Source organism: Mastigoproctus giganteus, chromosome 9, assembly GCF_048544385.1.
Source record: "Mastigoproctus giganteus isolate SK-2022 chromosome 9, ASM4854438v1, whole genome shotgun sequence".
NCBI lineage: Eukaryota > Metazoa > Arthropoda > Arachnida > Uropygi > Thelyphonidae > Mastigoproctus > Mastigoproctus giganteus.
The window spans coordinates 78,585,962-78,604,201 of NC_143583.1; the positions used below are offsets into that span (position 1 = coordinate 78,585,962).

At 39.4% G+C, this 18,240-nt stretch overlaps 1 protein-coding gene across 1 annotated transcript in view; it reads right to left on the reverse strand.

Moving 5' to 3' along the window:
• The window catches only part of LOC150080476 (migration and invasion enhancer 1), a 37,206-nt gene extending 31,225 nt beyond the window's left edge, over positions 1-5,981 (reverse strand). Inside the window, exon 1 of the mRNA XM_090381405.1 lies at positions 5,838-5,981. The gene's annotated coding sequence lies outside the window, so the exon portion shown is untranslated. The remainder of the gene's footprint in view (positions 1-5,837) is intronic.
• Between the last annotated feature and the right edge of the window lie 12,259 nt (positions 5,982-18,240).

Sequence of the window (18,240 nt, forward strand, 5' to 3'; positions counted from 1 at the left end):
ATCAAAATTGAGTAGGAGTGTGCTATAGGCTTAATGACTCTGATGAGTATAATAAGAAACTGTACAGGGAAATAGAGTAGGCCAGTAAATCAGAGAGTCTTATAATGGGGGATTTTAATTTCCTAGATACTGACTAGAATTTGTGGGTTAGTCACTCACGCACTAGCAAGGCTTTTGTGGATTTATTGGATGATTGTTTTCTATATCAGCATGTTCGGGAGGCAACTAGAGGGAGTAATACTCTTGATCTGATTATCAGTAGTGATTCTTCATGCATTAAGAATCTGCAGATAAAGGAACCACTAGGTGGCAGTGATCACAGTGTGCTGAAGTGGCATATACTCAAAGAGGTAACTACCATCAGGGGTAAAGGGAAGTGTTTTTGCTTTCGTAAAGGCAACTATGATGATCTGAGACAGTATTTCAATTCTGTACAGTGGGACCATCAGCAAATTCAAAATGGGAAGAATTCAAAGAACTTATCTTGGAAGCTACTAGGCTTTACATACCAACTAAGAAATATTGTTCAAGGTTTAGGCCTAAATGTTCATCATTAGTTCATCTGATATCCTAAATGGATATCAGATGAACTAATGAGACATATGGCAGAGAAGAAAAATGCATGGGATATATATAAATTAATGGGTGACATGGAAGCCTATGATAGATATAAGCTGTGTGTAACCAAGTCACAAAGGAGATTAGGCAGGCAAAGGCAGATTATGAAAAATCCTTGCCAATGGATGCAAAGAAAAACAGAAGAGTTCTTTACCTATGTAAACTCTAGAAGGAAAGGGATGAATCAGATTGGTCCACTGGATATTGATAGTTCAACAGTTGAGGATCCTGCTCAGGTGGCTAACAAACTAAATGAGTATTTTCCATCTACATTCGCACATGAAGAGTTATTTGGGAAGGGGAATGCCAGAGATGAAGTAAACTCTGGCAAGTGAGCTAGATGATTTTGTAATAACTGAGAGGAAAGTGAAGGAGAAATTGTTGAGGATAAACATAAAAAACAAACCAGGGGTGGATGGGATCTATCCAGTTATATTAAAGGAGGCAGCAAAGGAAGTAAGCAAACCTTTAGCCACAATTATGAGAGCATCTTTGGACTCGGGGGAGGTACCCATAGACTGGAGATGTGTGACCCCAATTCACAAAGGAGGATCAAAGGCTGACACAAGTAATTATAGACCTGTGAGTTTAACTTCTGTTCCAGGAAAATTAATGGAGGCACTGGTTAAAGAATCACTGCAGGATCATCTAGACAAGACTTCAGTTATAGCTCGGACACAGCATGGTTTTGTTAAGGGAAAATCTTGCCTGACCAATTTGATTGGATAATATGATGCAGTCACAAAAGAACTGGATGCAGGGAATAACTTTGATATTATATATTTGGATCTTAGAAAGGTTTTTGATACTGTTGCACATGGAAGACTGCTGCACAAATTGGAGCAGTGTGGCACTGGAGGCAAATTGCTACTATGGATAAAGGGATGGTTTTTTTTTTTTTTTTTTTTTTTTTTTGGTAGTTGTTGGTGCATCGGCTTCTGTGGCCATAATGCACCTCCCAAAGTTTTTGCAGTACTTTGATCCAAGCCCAAGGCGGGATTCGAACTGGCGACCTTTGGGTTGCTAGGAAGGTACTTTACCCACCCGGCTAAAGGGATGGTTGTTGTTGTTTGGTTTTTAGGAGCATTAGCCACTAAGGCGATATTGCTCCGGGAATATGCGGTGGTCATTCCCTTGACCTTTCCGCATCCTCCGTATTTGGTGGTGACGGGCTCGAACCCCAGTCTAATCAAGAAGCGTGTGCTATGCACTGCTGCTCCTTCCCACCTGGCTACAGAGGCGTCTAAAGGGATGGATGAGGGGGAGAAGACGGAGAGTAGCAATCAATTGGCACTGCTTATCGTGGACTAATGTTATTAGTGGAGTCTCTCAGGATTAGTGTTGCGTCCATTGTTGTTTTCTGTATTAATAAATGATATCACTGATGGTATATCAAGCTTAATGTCCAAGTTTGCAGATGATACAAAGGTTGGCAGGGTTGATAAGGACACTACTGACGCTATGCTGCTAAAACAGGATCTGGAAAGGTTGAGCAGATGGGCTGAGAGGTGGCAAATGAAGTTTAATATTGGCAAATGTAAAGTACTACATATGAGAAACAGTAACCCAGAGCAACGTATCAACTCTATGGTACTACACTGACAGTAGTAGAGAATGAAAAGGACCTGGGGGTAATTGTGCAGGCAGATATGAAGTTTTCTGAGCAGTGCAGATGGGCGGCAAGAGTAGCTCATGGTGTATTGTCAATTATATACAGAAATTTTTCTAGCAGGGATAAGGAGGTGACTATTCCCTTGTATAAGGCAATGATCAGGCCACACCTTGAGTACTGTATACAGGTCTGGAGGCCTCATTTCCAGAAGGATGTAGAGCAGTTGGAATGAGTACAGAGAAGGGCAACATGATTAGTAAATGGAACAAAGGGTTGCTCTTACGAAGAAAGGCTTAAGCTTTGCAAATTACAGTGTCTGGAGACTAGGCACCAGTGAGGTGATCTGATAGAGGTGTATAAGGCACTAAATGATTTGAACATGCTCAATGCTGATGGGATTCTTTCTCTTGCTCAGAATAATCACCTGAGAGGGTATAAATTCAAATTAAGGAGACGGATTTAGGATAGATGTGCGAAAATTTGCCGTTAGCCAGTGGGTAGTTGTTTAGTGGACCAGACTTCCATCCCTTGTTGTGGAAGTTGATAGCCTACATAAATTTATAAATAAATTTGAAATGGGAGTGTTTTTTTTTTTTTTTTTTGGCTGATGCTGCATAAGCTTGCTTTCTTGCATCATATGCTCCTACTAGTAGTAGTAGTGGCATGTGATGCAAGAAAGTAAATGTATGAGCTTGTGCAGCATCAGCCAAAAAAAAAAAAAAAAACACACCATTCCCTCCAAATGCCTATCCAGTTCCTCCTTAAATTTATTCAACCTATCAACTTCCACAACGACAGATGGAAGTTTGTTCCAGCAATTAACCACCCGCTAGCTAAAGGCAAATTTCCGTACTGATATAAGGAATGCCGAACTGGAATTTGGGGAGTACAATGTGTACAGAAAGGATAGACGGGATAGAAAGGGAGGAGGTGTTATGCTGTTAATTAAGAAAAACATAAAATCAAAAGAAGTGCATCCAGTTGATATAGATGAACAGTGCACTGTTGATTCAGTTTGGTGTGAGATAAGCACTGCAAAAGCAAAAATAATTGTAGGAGTGTGTTATAGGCCTAATGACACGAATGAGTACAATGAACAATTGTACAGAGAAATAGAGTGGGCTAGTAAATCGGAATGTCTTATAATGGGGGATTTCAACTTCCTAGATATTGACTGGAACTTGTGGGTTGGTCACTCACACACTAGTCAGACGTTTGTGGATTTATTGGATGATTGTTTTCTGCAGCCGCATGTTCGAGAGGCAACCAGAGAAAGTAATACTCTTGATCTGGTTATCAGCAGTGATCATTCGTGTATTAAGAATTTGCAGATAAAGGAACCACTAGGTGGCAGTGATCACAGTGTACTGATGTGGGATTTACTTAAAGATTTAATTACCATCAGAGGTAAAGGAAAGGGTTTTTGCTTCCGTAAAGGTGAGTACTGTGGTCTCCGACAGTTTTTAAATTCTGTAGAATGGAATCAACTGATGATGTTACCAACAGTAAATTCTAAGTGGGAAGCATTCAAGGAATTAATCGTGGATGCTACTAAAAGTTTCATACCTATTAAGAAATATTGTTCAATGTTTAGGCCTAAATGGTTGTCAAATGAACTAATGAGACTCTTAACAGAGAAGAAAAATGCATGGGATGCATACAAATTAACACGTGACACAAGCCTATGATAGCAACAAGTTGATCTGTAACCAAGTTACAAAGGAGGTTAGGCAGGCGAAGGCAGATTACGAGAAATCTTTGGCAAAAGATGCTAAGAAAAACAGCAAGGATTTCTTTACTTATATAAACTCTAAAAGGAAGGGGGTGAATCTGATTGGTCCACTTGACATCGATGGTTCGACTGTTGACGTTCCTGCTCAGATAGCAAACAAACTGAATGAGTATTCTGCATCTACATTCACACATGAAGAGTTATTAAGGTTTGAAAATGGCAGAAGGTTATCAAATTGTAGCAGGATACTTAATGATTTTGTAAGTTTGAGAGCAAAGTGGAAGAGAAACTGTTGAAGTTAAACGTAAGAAAAGCACCTGGGGTTGATGGGATCTATCCAGTTATATTAAAGGAGGCAGCAAAGCAACTAAGCAAACCCTTAGCCATAATTATGAGAGCATCTTTGGACTCAGGGGAGGTTCCCACGGACTGGAGATGTGCAAATGTATCCCCAATTCACAAAGGGGGATCCAAGGGTGACACGAGTAATTACAGACCAGTTAGTTTAACTTCTGTTCCGAGTAAAATAATGGAGTCGCTGGTTAAAGATGCATTGCAGGATCATCTAGACAAGACTGCAGTAATAATTCAGACACAGCATGGGTTTGTTAAGGGAAAGTCTTGTCTGACAAATTTGATATTATATTATGATGTGGTTACAAAGGAACTGGATGCAAAAAATAATTTTGATATCATATATTTGGATTTCAGGAAAGCTTTTGACACTGTTGCGCATGGAAGACTGTTGTACAAATTGGAGCAGAATGGTATTAAGGGTAAGTTGCTACAATGGATAAAAGGATGGTTAAGTGGGAGAAGACAGAGGGTGGTAATCAATGGGTGCTGCTCTTCTTGGACTAATGTTATTAGTGGAGTCCCACAGGGTTCGGTGTTGGGTCCACTGTTGTTTTGTATATTTATCAATGATATTGATGAAGGTATATCAGGCTTAGTGTCGAAGTTTGCAGATGATACAAAGGTTGTCAGTGTTGTTAATGATAGTAATGGCAGTGTGCTACTACAACAGGATCTAGATAATTTGGCAGATGGGCTAAGAAGTGGCAACTGAAGTTTAACCTTGACAAATGCAAAGTACTGCATATGGGTAGAAGTAACCGCAGAGAAACGTACCAACTGTGGGGTACTACACTTAGGGTGGTAGAAAATGAAAAAGACCTGGGAGTAATTGTGCAGGCAGATATGAAGTTTTCTGAGCAATGCAGACAGGCTGCCAGGACAGGTCATGGGGTTTTGTCAATGAGCAATTTTGCTAGCAGGGAAAATGCTATTTTATATATTTATTTTTTAATGGCTCTGTTGCTTTAAAATTTAATTTATTAAAATTTAGTTAATTAAATTTAAATTAATTAAATTTTAAAAATAAATAAAATAAATTAAATTTTTAATTGAACAACTGTTTAATTAAAATTTTAATTTTGTATTTTATTTATTTATTTTTATTTAATTCCTGGCTCTGTTGCTTTCTACACAAAATTTCTGAAAAGGGTAAATATTCATTTTATTTTATCACACGACCAAAAAAGATGTTATAACTGTTAGCTACCATTCACCTGTCATTGATTACACCACAAGCTCATTATAACGTCTATTGACACGAGCAAACGTTTTAATGCTTGGAATTTGGAAATTACCTATTATTATTTCTATTTATTTTTACTTTTAAGTTCTTCGCACATCAAAATTCTCATTTTTTTATACCTTCACAAATAAATAAAATAAAGAGATTAATAATAATAACAAAACTTTTGCATTGTCGCATTCTCAGCAACCCGAAAGCCATATTGCACTCAAGGACAAATACAGAATAAAATGGGAACTTTCATTCAGATGTCCACACAGAAAATAAAAACTTACCAATATTCAACGTGAACATCTACTGCCATTATGAATGCAATTTCAGATTTAGAAATTGCTTAATTTCAACGCTTACTATAAATCACGTTCCCCAAACAACCAGAAATAAAATAACCGCAAACTACTGCATGAAACCAGTAATTATAATATTACATCACATATAGTTTTAAAACGGGATGGAGCGCCCACAACGGCTGTTTTTGTAAATAAAATTGCAGAGGTAGCAGAGTTGCACCTTTTCAAAATTTTTGATCAAGAAATGATTTGATTTGCTGAGTGGAAGGGACAATGCAGAAAGTTTTCACGTAAAATGCACATTTTTTCGATTACTTTGTAACTAAAAAAATTAATTTAAGCGTTATTTACTAGGAAAAAATTACTACAAGGACTTTTGTGATACGATTGCTCACATCAGTCTGCGTGTATAAAGTGTGTACTGTACAGAGAACCACCTATGGGAGGTTCATTCCCTTAAATCTGTGATTGCCAAGTTGGTGTTCACAACTTTAAATATTTTCAACAAACTAAGCAATAAAACTCATATTTTTAAAAATAAACACATCAAATATGAAACATACAAATCAAACGGTTAAAAAGCAAAATTCAGAACATCTCCTTAAAGAATTAAAATAGGACAATGCAAAATTAGCTTTTTCCTTTCCCTATCTGAACCAAAGAACAAAGAGATGGAAATTCTTTCTTTTATTCGCAGATATCACTTCTACAGCTAAAATCTATTACTTAGTTTATTCAGAACTCGTTTATCAGCTTTTTTTTTTTTTTTTTTAGAAAGAATCAGTATATAACTACGCAAGAAAATGAGCAAAAAATCGACGTTGGCTCCATTGAGCCGAAGGTAAATTCGTGAATAACGTCATGTGAAATGAAAAAATACAATTTAAGCTTAATAAAATCAGTTTTATTTTATTCAGTATTTTCATTTACAATCAACAATAAAGGTTTGTGGTAACTAAAGTAGGATAAATAGTTGAAACAATTCAAACTATTAACATTGCGATTGAAGACCAAGTCGATACATGATTGACCACGCGTAGTAGATTTTGTAGGATCTGATGCGAGTTTAAGATCGAATGTTGATTCCATGAAGTCGAGGAATGGAGCATTTTCAGGTTTCTTAACGTCAAGGTTGAAATCACCCACTAAAATTATTGGAATCCTTTGAAAGTTGAATTTCCTTACAATTTTAGATACTTTGGCGTATAAATCGCTTGATTGGATATTAAGAAAATTTTAATATGCTCATATGTTGAATTACGTGAGATGTAAACTGCTACAAGCAAAGGCTTCTGTCCATTTATTTCAACTTCAGCTGCACAAATGTCGCCGCAATTATCTGTACCAGTCATTTGCCATAGCGAGTCTGCATCCACGGTAATGAGAATACGTGGCGTACATATTGTCTATTCGACTTTATTGTATATCGCAACACCACCAGATTGCACAGAAAGTCTTTTGAATTGTGTGATACGTTTGTATCCTTGAACATCAACATGTTCATCGTTTTCAAGTCATGTTTCATTTAATGCCAAAATATTCGATTCCATGAGAATTGAATTGGTCGCAATGTCTTCGCTATGAAGTTTCAAACTCTGTGTATTCAACAAACTCTGTGTATATTTCAAACTCTGTATATATTTCAAACTCTGTGTATTCAACAAACTCTGTGTATATTTCAAACTCTGTATATATTTCAAACTCTGTATATATTTCAAACTCTGTATATATTTCAAACTCTGTATATAAAGACTTCAATGGTTTGAGCATGCTCGGTGCTAATGGGATTCTTCCTCTTGCTCAGAATAATCACCTGGGTGGCCATAAATTCAAATTGAGGAAAGACAGATGTAGGATAGATGTGCGGAAATTTGCCTTTAGCCAGTGGGTAGTTGGTTGGTGGAACAGACTTCCACCAATAAGATATTGCGAAAACAAACTTGAAAATGCTCGAATTTTTCAACTCTCTCAACTTTGCATCGCTATTATTCGGGAACCATAAGAGCTACATCAAAACTATTTATAGATGTAAAAACTACATTTCCTACTGAACAATTTTATTGGTTACAGTTTATGTCTATAGTTTAGAAGTTATTGAGAGCGAAATTAACCAAGGCACAACGACAAATGACTAAAATGTGAACTTTTTAGTTTTTTCGAAAAAAATTATATTAAATAGTAAAATTTAAAATTTTTTCTTGCATATTCGTCGACGGCATCAAATACCCGACAAAATAAGTATAAACTGTTTATACTATTGTCTATCAGTTTCTGAGATATAACAGCGGTTAGACGTTTCACTTTTCGTGACAGCCTGAGCACCGTAGAGTACCCCCAGCATAGACGTTAGTCACGTCAAAAACAGAAGGAGCTTCTTGAAAGATTCCAAGGGCAATCCACATGGCGACTTCAGTATTGTGGGCTGCACACCTTGGCAACCGGCAACCAGGCACCTTAGAGGCGGGGAGACATGATTGAGGCTTATAAGGCTCTGAGAGGGGACAGACAGCAAAATGAATGCAAGTGAAATTTTCACTGTTTTAAAATATTCCAGAACTAGAGGCCATAAATTAAAATCAGAGAGTAAGAAATTTAGGTTAGATTATAGGTAATTTTCATTTAGTCAGCAACTTGTTGATTAGTGGAAACTCTCGTGCGTAGCACAGTGGTTATAATCACCACTTCCCCAGTCTGGGTGGAAAAGACATGAGTTTAAATCCCGTCAATGATGCGAGAAATATTAATGGGTATTTTTTAACAATGTGGTTGAATTGGTTGGTATCGGGTGAGGGTAGCAAGGTTTTTTCACAGAGAAGCTCTGGTTTACTGTCCAGCAAACTGACCACGGAATGCGCACAGTTAACAGATATATACAGCGCAATATGGTCATGTGCATGAGCTAGTTGAGGCTGACAGTTTCAGAAAATTCAAAGGTCAACTAGATAGATGATCTATTAACAACTATCTAGTTGATAGTAGACAAAAGTCAACTAGATAGTTGACCTTTGAATTTGACATGAGGAGGATAGGCACGTAATTAATCTATTTTCTTATCTACTTTTCATATACGTATACCTTCTTTTATATTTTTATTATTTTTAATTTAATTATTATTATTGTTGTTATTAGTATTCATTAAATGAATATTATTATTCATTTTAATTTAGTCTCCATGAGAGGGGGGCTGAAGTCTGCCACTACGCCACCCTCAGTGAATCTCTATACAGGAATGCCAAAATATATGTTTATAATATACGTAAGTTAGTTATAATCCAGTTTAATACAAATATATACTAACAAAATCAGTAGCTTTCGAGATGCGTGTCTCTTTGTCAACTGACAAATTAAATACAAAAACCTATGTGTGGCGCGGTCAATTCACTAACTACAGATCCGGCCACGCACCAAGCTATCTCAATAGCACTGCCCGCACCCTATTCTCCAGGGCTTGGAGCCATTCCAGCACCGACACAATTAGGCGTAACGAGATCTCCCGTGTGAAGGCGGACCTAACCAAATGTGGTTATCCATCCCATGTACTAAGCAGATGCCTATTATAGGCAGAAGAACTCACATCCAACCCAAGACCACCGAACCAAGTCGGTATATCGTCCGCCTACATTCCCTATTATCCAGGCGTGTCAGGACGGATCTCGAAGGTCCTTAGAAATTACAACATCAAATGTGTGCAATTACTCTGCAGGAACCTACGTTCACTTGTCTCCAGCGTGAAGACCCCTGTCACACCTGTCTTACGCAGCAATGTGGTATATCGCATCACCTGTAGAGACTGTAATAGTTGCTACATAGGAGAAACATCAAGGCGTCTCCAGGATCGCCTCACGGAACACGACAGAGCAATCCGGCTTGCCAAAACTAACCAGTCCGCGGTCGCGGAACATTTTTGGGCCACCAACCATGATCTTGACCCCAAACGAGACTTTGAAATAGTAGACCACTCACGACACTTTCGCCACCGCCTATGGCTAGAGTCACTCAACACAGTAAACAATCCAAAGGCATTAAATCAGAAAGGCATACGTCTACATCCCATCCTAGAGACAACCGTTTTATTGCTCGATGATCAGTGGTGTAGAAAGCAGCGCACGTCCGTGCAACAACAACAATGACGCATGATTAACGCGCCTCACTCAGCTCGTTGTATTTTTGTATTTAATTTGTCAGTTGACAAAGAGACACGCGTCTCGAAAGCTACTGATTTTGTTAGTATATATTTGTATTAAACTGGATTATAACTAACTTACGTGTATTATAAACTATGGACCCCAGTACTCCAGGCCCATTCGTTACCAAAATATATGTCGTACCAACTGATGATCTTTATTATTACTATTATTATTATTAGTTATATGGTGAAGGAAGCCTGAGGATTATGCTGCACCAGCCAAAAAAAAATTTTTTTTCTGAATTACCCTGAGAGAGAGAGAGAGAGAGAGAGAGAGAGAGAGAGAGAGAGAGAGAGAGAGAGAGAGAGAGAGAGAGAGAGAGAGAGAGAGAAGTAGAAGGGAAGGAAATCACCAAGAAAGGGAAGAATAATGATATCCGGCTGAGGGTCCTGGGTGTGCCAAGCCCATACTCATCAGATGTGAGCCCCTGAACAGAAAATTCAAAATGGGAAGCATTCAAAGAAATAATCTTGGAAGCTACTAGGCTTTACGCACCAACTAAGAAATATTGTTCAAAGTTCAGGCCTAAATGGATGTCAGATGAACTAATGAGACATGCGGCAGAGAAGAAAAATGTATGAGATAAATATAAATTCACGGGTGACACGGAAGCCTATATTAGGTATAATCTGGTCTGTAATCAAGTCACAAGGGTTTGTTAAGAGGTTAGGCAGGCAAAGGAAGATTTCCAGAAATCTTTGGCAAAGGATGCTAATTCATTCCCTTACTTTTAATTCTAAAAGGAAAGGGATGAATCACATTGTCCCACTTGATATCGATGGTTCCAGTGTTGATCATCCTGCTCAGATAACTGACAAACTGGATGAGTATTTTAAATCTTCATTCAAACATGAAGAGTTATCAAGGGAGGAAAACGTCAGAAGTTTGTCAAACTGTAACAGGGTGCTTAATGATTTTGTAATAATTGAGAGCTAAATGCAAGACAATTGTTGAAGTTAAACATAAGAAAGGCACCCGGGTTGAATGGGATCCATTCAGTTATATTGAAGGATGAGGCAAAGCAACTAAGCAAACGCCTAACCATAATTATGAGAGCATCCTTGGACTCAGGGGAAGTCCCGACGGACTGGAGATGTGGGAATGTATCCCCAGTTCACAAAAGGGATGAAAGAGCAACAAGAGTGATTACAGACCAGTTAGTTTAATTTCTGTTCTGGGTAAAATAATAGAATCACTGATTAAAGACGGCAGGATCATCTAGACAAGACTGCACCAATATTTCAGACGCAACAAGGGTTTGTTAAGAGAAATACTTGTGTGTCAAATTTCATTGGATACTGTGATGTCGTTACAAAGGAATTGAACGAAAAAGATAATTTTGATATCATATACTTGGATTTCAGGAAAGCTTTTGATACTGTTGCACACGGAAGAATACTGTACAAATTGGAGCAGAATGGTATTAAGCATAAATTGCTACATCGGATGAAAGGGTGGGTGAGTGGGAGAAGACAGAGAGTGGTAATCAATAAACGATGCTCTTCGTGGATTATTATCATCAATGGAATCCCACTGGGTTCGGTGTTGAGCGGACTGTTGGTTTCTCTATTTATCAATGATATTGATGAAGGAATATCAGGCTTAGTATCGAACTTTGCAGGTGATACAAAGGTTGGTAGGGTTGTTAATGACAATTATAGAGCGTCTGCTACTAGAACAGAATTTTGAAAATTTGGGCAGGTGGGCTGAGAAGCGACAACTGAAGTTGATCATAGACAAATACATAGTGCTGCATATGGGTTGAAATAACCGCAGGACGTACCAACTGTATGGTAATATACTTAGGAAAAAAGGAAATGAAAAAGACCTGGGAGTAATTGTGCAATCAGATATGAAATTTTCTACGCAATGCAGACAGTCTGAAAGAGCACGTCATGGATTTTGGAATTGATAAACAGGAGTTTTTCTAGAAGGGAAAAGGAGGTGATTATCCTTTTGTACAAGGCAATAGTCAAGCCACAACTTGAATACTTCATACAGGTCTGGAGGCATCTTTTAAGGAAGAATGTTGAATTGCATGAGCGTGTACAGAGAATGGCAACTAGATTAGTGAGAGCAATAAAGGGGCGTTCTTACCAAGAGAGCCTTAAGTTCTGCAAATTGTAGCAGCTGGAGACTATTGTAGCAGCTGCGAGGTAATCTGATTGAGGTGTATAAGGCCTTGAATGGGTTAAGCACGCTGAATTCTGAGGGGATTTTTCTGCTTGCTCAGAATATAAACCTGAGGGGATATAAATTCAAATTGGAGAAAGACAGTTGCAGAATAGATGTGCGGAAAGTTCCATTTAGCCAGCGTGTGGTTAATTTCAGGAACAAATTTCCATCTGTCGTTGTGGACGTTGATAGTTTAAACAAATTCAAGGAGTAACTGGATAAACATTTAGAGGGAATGGTTGTGTGAATTTTTTTTTTTTTTTTTGGGTGATGATACATAAGCTTGTACGCTTGCTTTCTTGCATCACATGCGTCTATTACTAGTACTATAATTGGTTTTTTCCAATAATGATGAGTGAACCTACTATTACGACTACAATCCAAATTAATTCAATTGTTGATTAGGGTTTGCTAACAATAATTCCTTCATTTTTTCATCTTTGCCAACAATCGCACTTTCTCACTCTCACCGCTCAACTGAACGAGTTAAGACTACTTTAACTTAAACGGGTATAAGATTGAATAGTTTTCAGCAAGTAAATATTAGTACAATCTGTTTTAGAAGAAAAGGAGATGAAGGGTAAAATGAAAGCATTTTTTTCAAAGTAAGTCTTTTCTCTGAATAAACATTGATCATAATCGAGTCGTTGCTTTTGTTAATCGAGTTTCATTTTATTATTTAAATTGCATCAGCGTTCCTCGATTCACTCTTCGTCATAATCCACGTTTATTATTTCACTGTCCAATTAAAAAGCAGTTTATCAAAGGATTTCTGCCAGTGTTTGTTAAAGGATTTCCATCCTTTCTTTCTCTAAATCTTTCTCTAGTCAGATAATCCATTTTTAATGGATGCAACGTGTTAAAGCAAACGACACACCGTTTCACTCCGACGCCTTTGCATGAGGATTACAAAAGGTTAATCATCGTCCTCCAACCAGGTAGATATGACGCGAGTTTCAATTCCTCCAATGACGCGAGAAACTCTTATTGGGCTTTGTACAAAAGTCGGTTCAGTTGTTCGGTTATACAGGAAGGTTGCAAGAAATTGGCAAATAAACAGACAAAATCAGTTTAGAGCGTCAATTTTACAGAATTCGATCCAATAACACTGGAAACAAAAGATTAAAGGGATGAAAAACTGTTTTTCATTTTCCCTCGAACTTCAGAAACTGACCTGTGTCTCCATCTAATAGTGCAATTGGAAACTATGGAAAGATGAAAGATAAATCACTCGGGTTTCCGAACTTCCATCTTTTTGAGATTCCCCGATTGTCTGTTGAGAGGGATTCCCCGTGCAGGTAGCTTACAAAAGGTGAATTTTCTTTTTCTCTTAGAGAGAAGAAAATGAACTTTTAAAGAGTTCTAAAAAATGGTAGTAGTGGCATGTGATGAAGAAAACAAGTGTATGAGCTTATGCAGCATCAGCCAAAAGAAAAAAAAAATCACACCATTCCCTCCAAATGCCTGTCCAGTTCCTCCTTAAGTTTATTCAACCTATCAACTTCCACAACGACAGATGGAAGTTTGTTCCAGTAATTAACCACCCACTCTGGCTAAAGGCAAATTTCGCCACATCTATTCTACAACTGAATTTGAATTTCATCAGAATTCTGCGTGCTCAACCCATTCAAGGCTTTATACACCTCAATCAGATCACCTCACAGGTTCCTACTCTCCAGCCCTACAATTTCGTTCATTAGCCTTTATTGATACGAGGACCCCTTCATTCCCCTCATCAATCTTGTTGCCCTTCTCTGTACATGCTCAAGCAAATCTACACCCTTCCTAAAATGAGGCTTCCAGACCTGTATGCAGTACTCAAGACGTGGCCTGACCATTGCCTTATACAGAGGGACAATCATCTCCTTTTCCCTGCTAGCAAAATTCCTGTATATCATTGACAGAACCCTATGACCTGCTCTGGGAGCCTGTCTGCATTGCTCAGAAAACTTTATATCTCACTGCACAATCACTCACAGATCTATCACACTAAGGCTTTTGGACAGTTCGATATATTTAACGGTTCTAACTGAAGGCGATGACGGTAGTGTTTGGATTGGTCGATCACCTCACAATCGCATCACGGTTAAAGTTGTTATGAGTTGACCAGAAATGTTCCTCGATTGCGGAGTGGTCGGTGTCACCTAGGCGAATCGATGTATTATGCTCTGCGAGGCGGTCCTGAAGGCATCCCCTATATAGCATGTCCCAATCGTGGCATGTTACGCGGTATGGAGAAGAAAAGACTCCAGATCTATTTGCGATCGATATGGCAGCAGCGCTGGACGACCTCCACAAAAGGGGAAGTCACGCGGAGGTTCCTCCCCGATCTACAACAAATATACCCACAGTATCCGGTATGGCTTTGCCCTGGATTGTACAGCACGTATCTCCTAACAGGACATGGAGCGATCCGCCACAAATTACACCTCCTCGGACTCGAAAACAACCCAATGTGTGCATGTGGCTCTGTGGAGACCTGGGGACACCAGATGTATGACTGCGAATTTTATGAAGATCTTCGTGTTGAATTAATCATCCAAGTGCGCCTTAATCCCAAAAACCGGGAACACTACTTACTGGAAGATGAAGCCTCATATATAGCGTTCACCAAGTTTGCCCAGAACCTGTATGTTAGACGCTTGACCATTCCTCTGCTTGCAAACTTCGAATAGATGTGTCAAACAAAGCTTCTCAGAGACCCCCAACCAGATGTCAGGTTTGACTGCTTGATCCTTCATGCAAGACAAAACTGGAACTCTTATGAGAAGTGAAAAAACTCCACTTCCCAGAACATTGACTACCGGACGGGACAACAGTCCCATGAATGACTCCCAACTGTGACATTTTGCACAACCTGTTCAGCCAAACCAACATTGGATCGCCTCTGCTGGGCCTCAAGTTTTTCTGGATGGTGCGGACCTGACCCTGCGGTCTGGTTTGCTCCCACCTATGCACACAGGCCAAATTGGCAACCTGTGCCAGCTCTTTTGTCTGGCTCACTGTCTCACCTCTTCCTGGCAGGTGGGGAGGGGACAGTAAACTGTTCCCTCCCCACCCTGCCACCCTATTTCTTCCCTCTGGTGGGGCATGGGCATGCCCCACTGTAAACTGGAGTTGCCTTCCCTTTCGGCTCCATATTTCTGTCTATTTGCCCCCCAGTCTTCAGCCTTCACCCCGCTCTATCTGATAGCAACGTGAACACGCCCCACACAATCTAAAATCACCAATCTAAATTAATTTTGCCCAACATTTTGGACTTCTAGCGCTCCCCGCGACGCGTACGCGATTTTTTTTTTTTTTTTAAGGTCCTAGCCACTGAAATCTTAGGAAATTAGGTGGCAGGACTTGCCAGAGTGAACTATATACTAGTGAGTACCTGGTCTGCCTCCACGGGGCTAAAGTGGGACAACGTCGGTCCTCAGTAGGGGTCTAGCGGCTAAATGACCAGATGAACAACGGTACAAGGCATCAAATATATACAAAGTCCATACACTTTTAAATCTCTGGCTTTTCCAGTCAACTGGTTCACCTACAATGTAAACTACGCGGAGATGGGGGAAACCCCTGGTGCCGCATGACCCTAAACACACTTTACACTATTCAACTGCGTAAGAGAGGGGCGATGGGAATTTTTTTACGTTCGAGACCAGAGAACGTAAGTTCCTACCAGGGAGTTGCGCGCATTTCATGCGGTACTCTCGTAGGATCTCAGAAATCTGGTCGACGTGCCTGGTAGTAAGGAATATAGGCAGTTGGTATACTGTCACGGGGAGGGATGGCCTCGGATGAGTCGCAAGTTCTTGTGCTTGTAGCAAGCACTTGTCTAATAAATGGGTTGAGTACCCACAGTTAACTAGGTCAGCTTTTAATCTGGAAATCTCAGAGCGCCTGGATTCCTCCGAGCTGGAATGTCTGCAAGCTCGAGAGAATAGAGCGCAAGCAGTGCTGTTTAGATGGCAAGGGGCATGGGCTGAACTGTAGTTTCGATAAAATCGCGGTAATTTTAAAATTTTATGAAATTGAATCCACTAGAGTTCAGTTCTTGCGTGTGGACAGACAGACGAACGAACGGACGGACATGGTGAAAGCGACAGCCGCTTATTCGCATATACAAAGTCGCCACAAAAGAGAAAAACAGAGAATCAAAAAGAAAACAGGAGAGCTAAAAGAAGAAGGAAAATGTTCCCTGTGACATTTTCTATAGGCCGGCGTTCCTTGTCTATGATTGGAGGAATTTCGTAAGTCATCTGTCAAGGCTGTAGCTAGCCCATATCGGGTGGAGAAGTAACAAGTATTCAGGAATTTTCAGTGCGCACAGAATAGAAATCGGTGCGTGTACAGACTTATACAAACATAATAGAAGATGGCGTAACATGGAATAAGTGTTTGAGGCGTCTAAAATTACAAAAAAGAAAAGAAAATGCATTCCTGCAATTCCGAGCAATCAAATGCTCAAAAGGATTGCTGCAGAAAATTAATTCTACCGCATAGTGGAACGTAAAAAGATCTCGCCCATAAATAAAGGATTTAGCAAAAAAAAAAAAACCTTTGTGAACACACAGGAATAGACACACCTTGGCATAACTGGGGATTGTGGAAACAGCAGATTTTAAGGAATATTAAACTCTAAATGGTTGTCAAATGAACTAATGAGACTCGTGGCAGAGAAGGAAAATGCATAGGATGCATATAAATTAACAGGTGACACAGAAGGGTATGGAAGATATAATTTAGTCTGTAATCAAGTCAGAAAGAAGATTAGACACGAGAAGACGGCTTACCAGAAATCTTTGGCAAAGGATGCTAAGAGAAACAGCAAAGATTTCTTTAATTATGTAACTTCTAGAAGGAAGGGGATGAATCAAATCGGTTCACTTGATGTTTCGACTGTTGATGACACTGCTAAGACAAAAAAAAAAAAAACTGAATGAGTATTTTGCATATGAGGGCGGAAATTTTGCATTAAGGGAGGAAAATGCCAGAGGTTTGTCAAACTGTAACAGGGTGCTTAATGGTTTTGTAATAACTGACAGCAAAGTGGAGGAGAAATTGTTGAAGTTAAACTCAATAAAGGCACCTGGGGTGAATGGGATCTCTCCAGTTATATTAAAGGAAGTAAGCAAACCCTTAGCCATAGTTATGAGAGCATTCTTGAACTCAGGCGAAGTCACTACGGACTGGAGATGAGCAAATGTATCCACAATTCACAAAGGGCGGTTCAAAGGGTGACAAGAGTAAATACAGGCCTGTTAGTTTAACTTCTGTTGAGGAGAAAATAATGGAGTCACTGGTTAAAGATGCGGTGCAGAATCAATGTTATTAGTGGAGTCCCACAAGGTTCGATGTTGGGTCCACTGTCGTTTTATATATTTATCAATGATATTGATGAAGTATCAGGTATATCAGACTTGAAGTATATCAGGCTTAGTGTCAAAGTTTACAGATGATACAAAGGTTGGCAGGGTTGTTAATGACAGTGTGCTACTGCAACAGGATCTAGAAATTTTGGGCATATGGGCTGAGCAGTGGCAACTGAAGTTTAACATTGACAAATGCAAAGTACTGCATATGGGTAGAAGTAATCCCAGAGGAACGTACCAAATTAGTGGTAATGAAATTAGGGTGACAGAAAATGAAAAAGACCTGGGATTAATTGTGCAGTGAGATATAAAGTTTTCTGAGCAATGCAAACAGGCTGCAAGAGCAGGTCATGGAGTTTTGTCAATGATATACCAGAATTTTACTATCAGGAAAAGGAGGTGATTGTCCCTTTGTATAAGGCAATCTTCAGGACACGCCTTGAGTACCGCGTACAAGTCTGGAGGTCTCATTTTAGGAAGAATGTAGAATTGCTTGAGCGTGTACAGAGAAGGGCAACAAGATTGGTGAGGGGAATGAAGGGATCCTCTTACCAAGAGAGTTTTAAGTCCTGCAAATTGCAGTGCCTAGAGACTAGGCACCTGCGATGTGCTCATTGAGGCGAATAAGGCCTGGAATGGGCCAAGCATGCTGAATGCTGATGG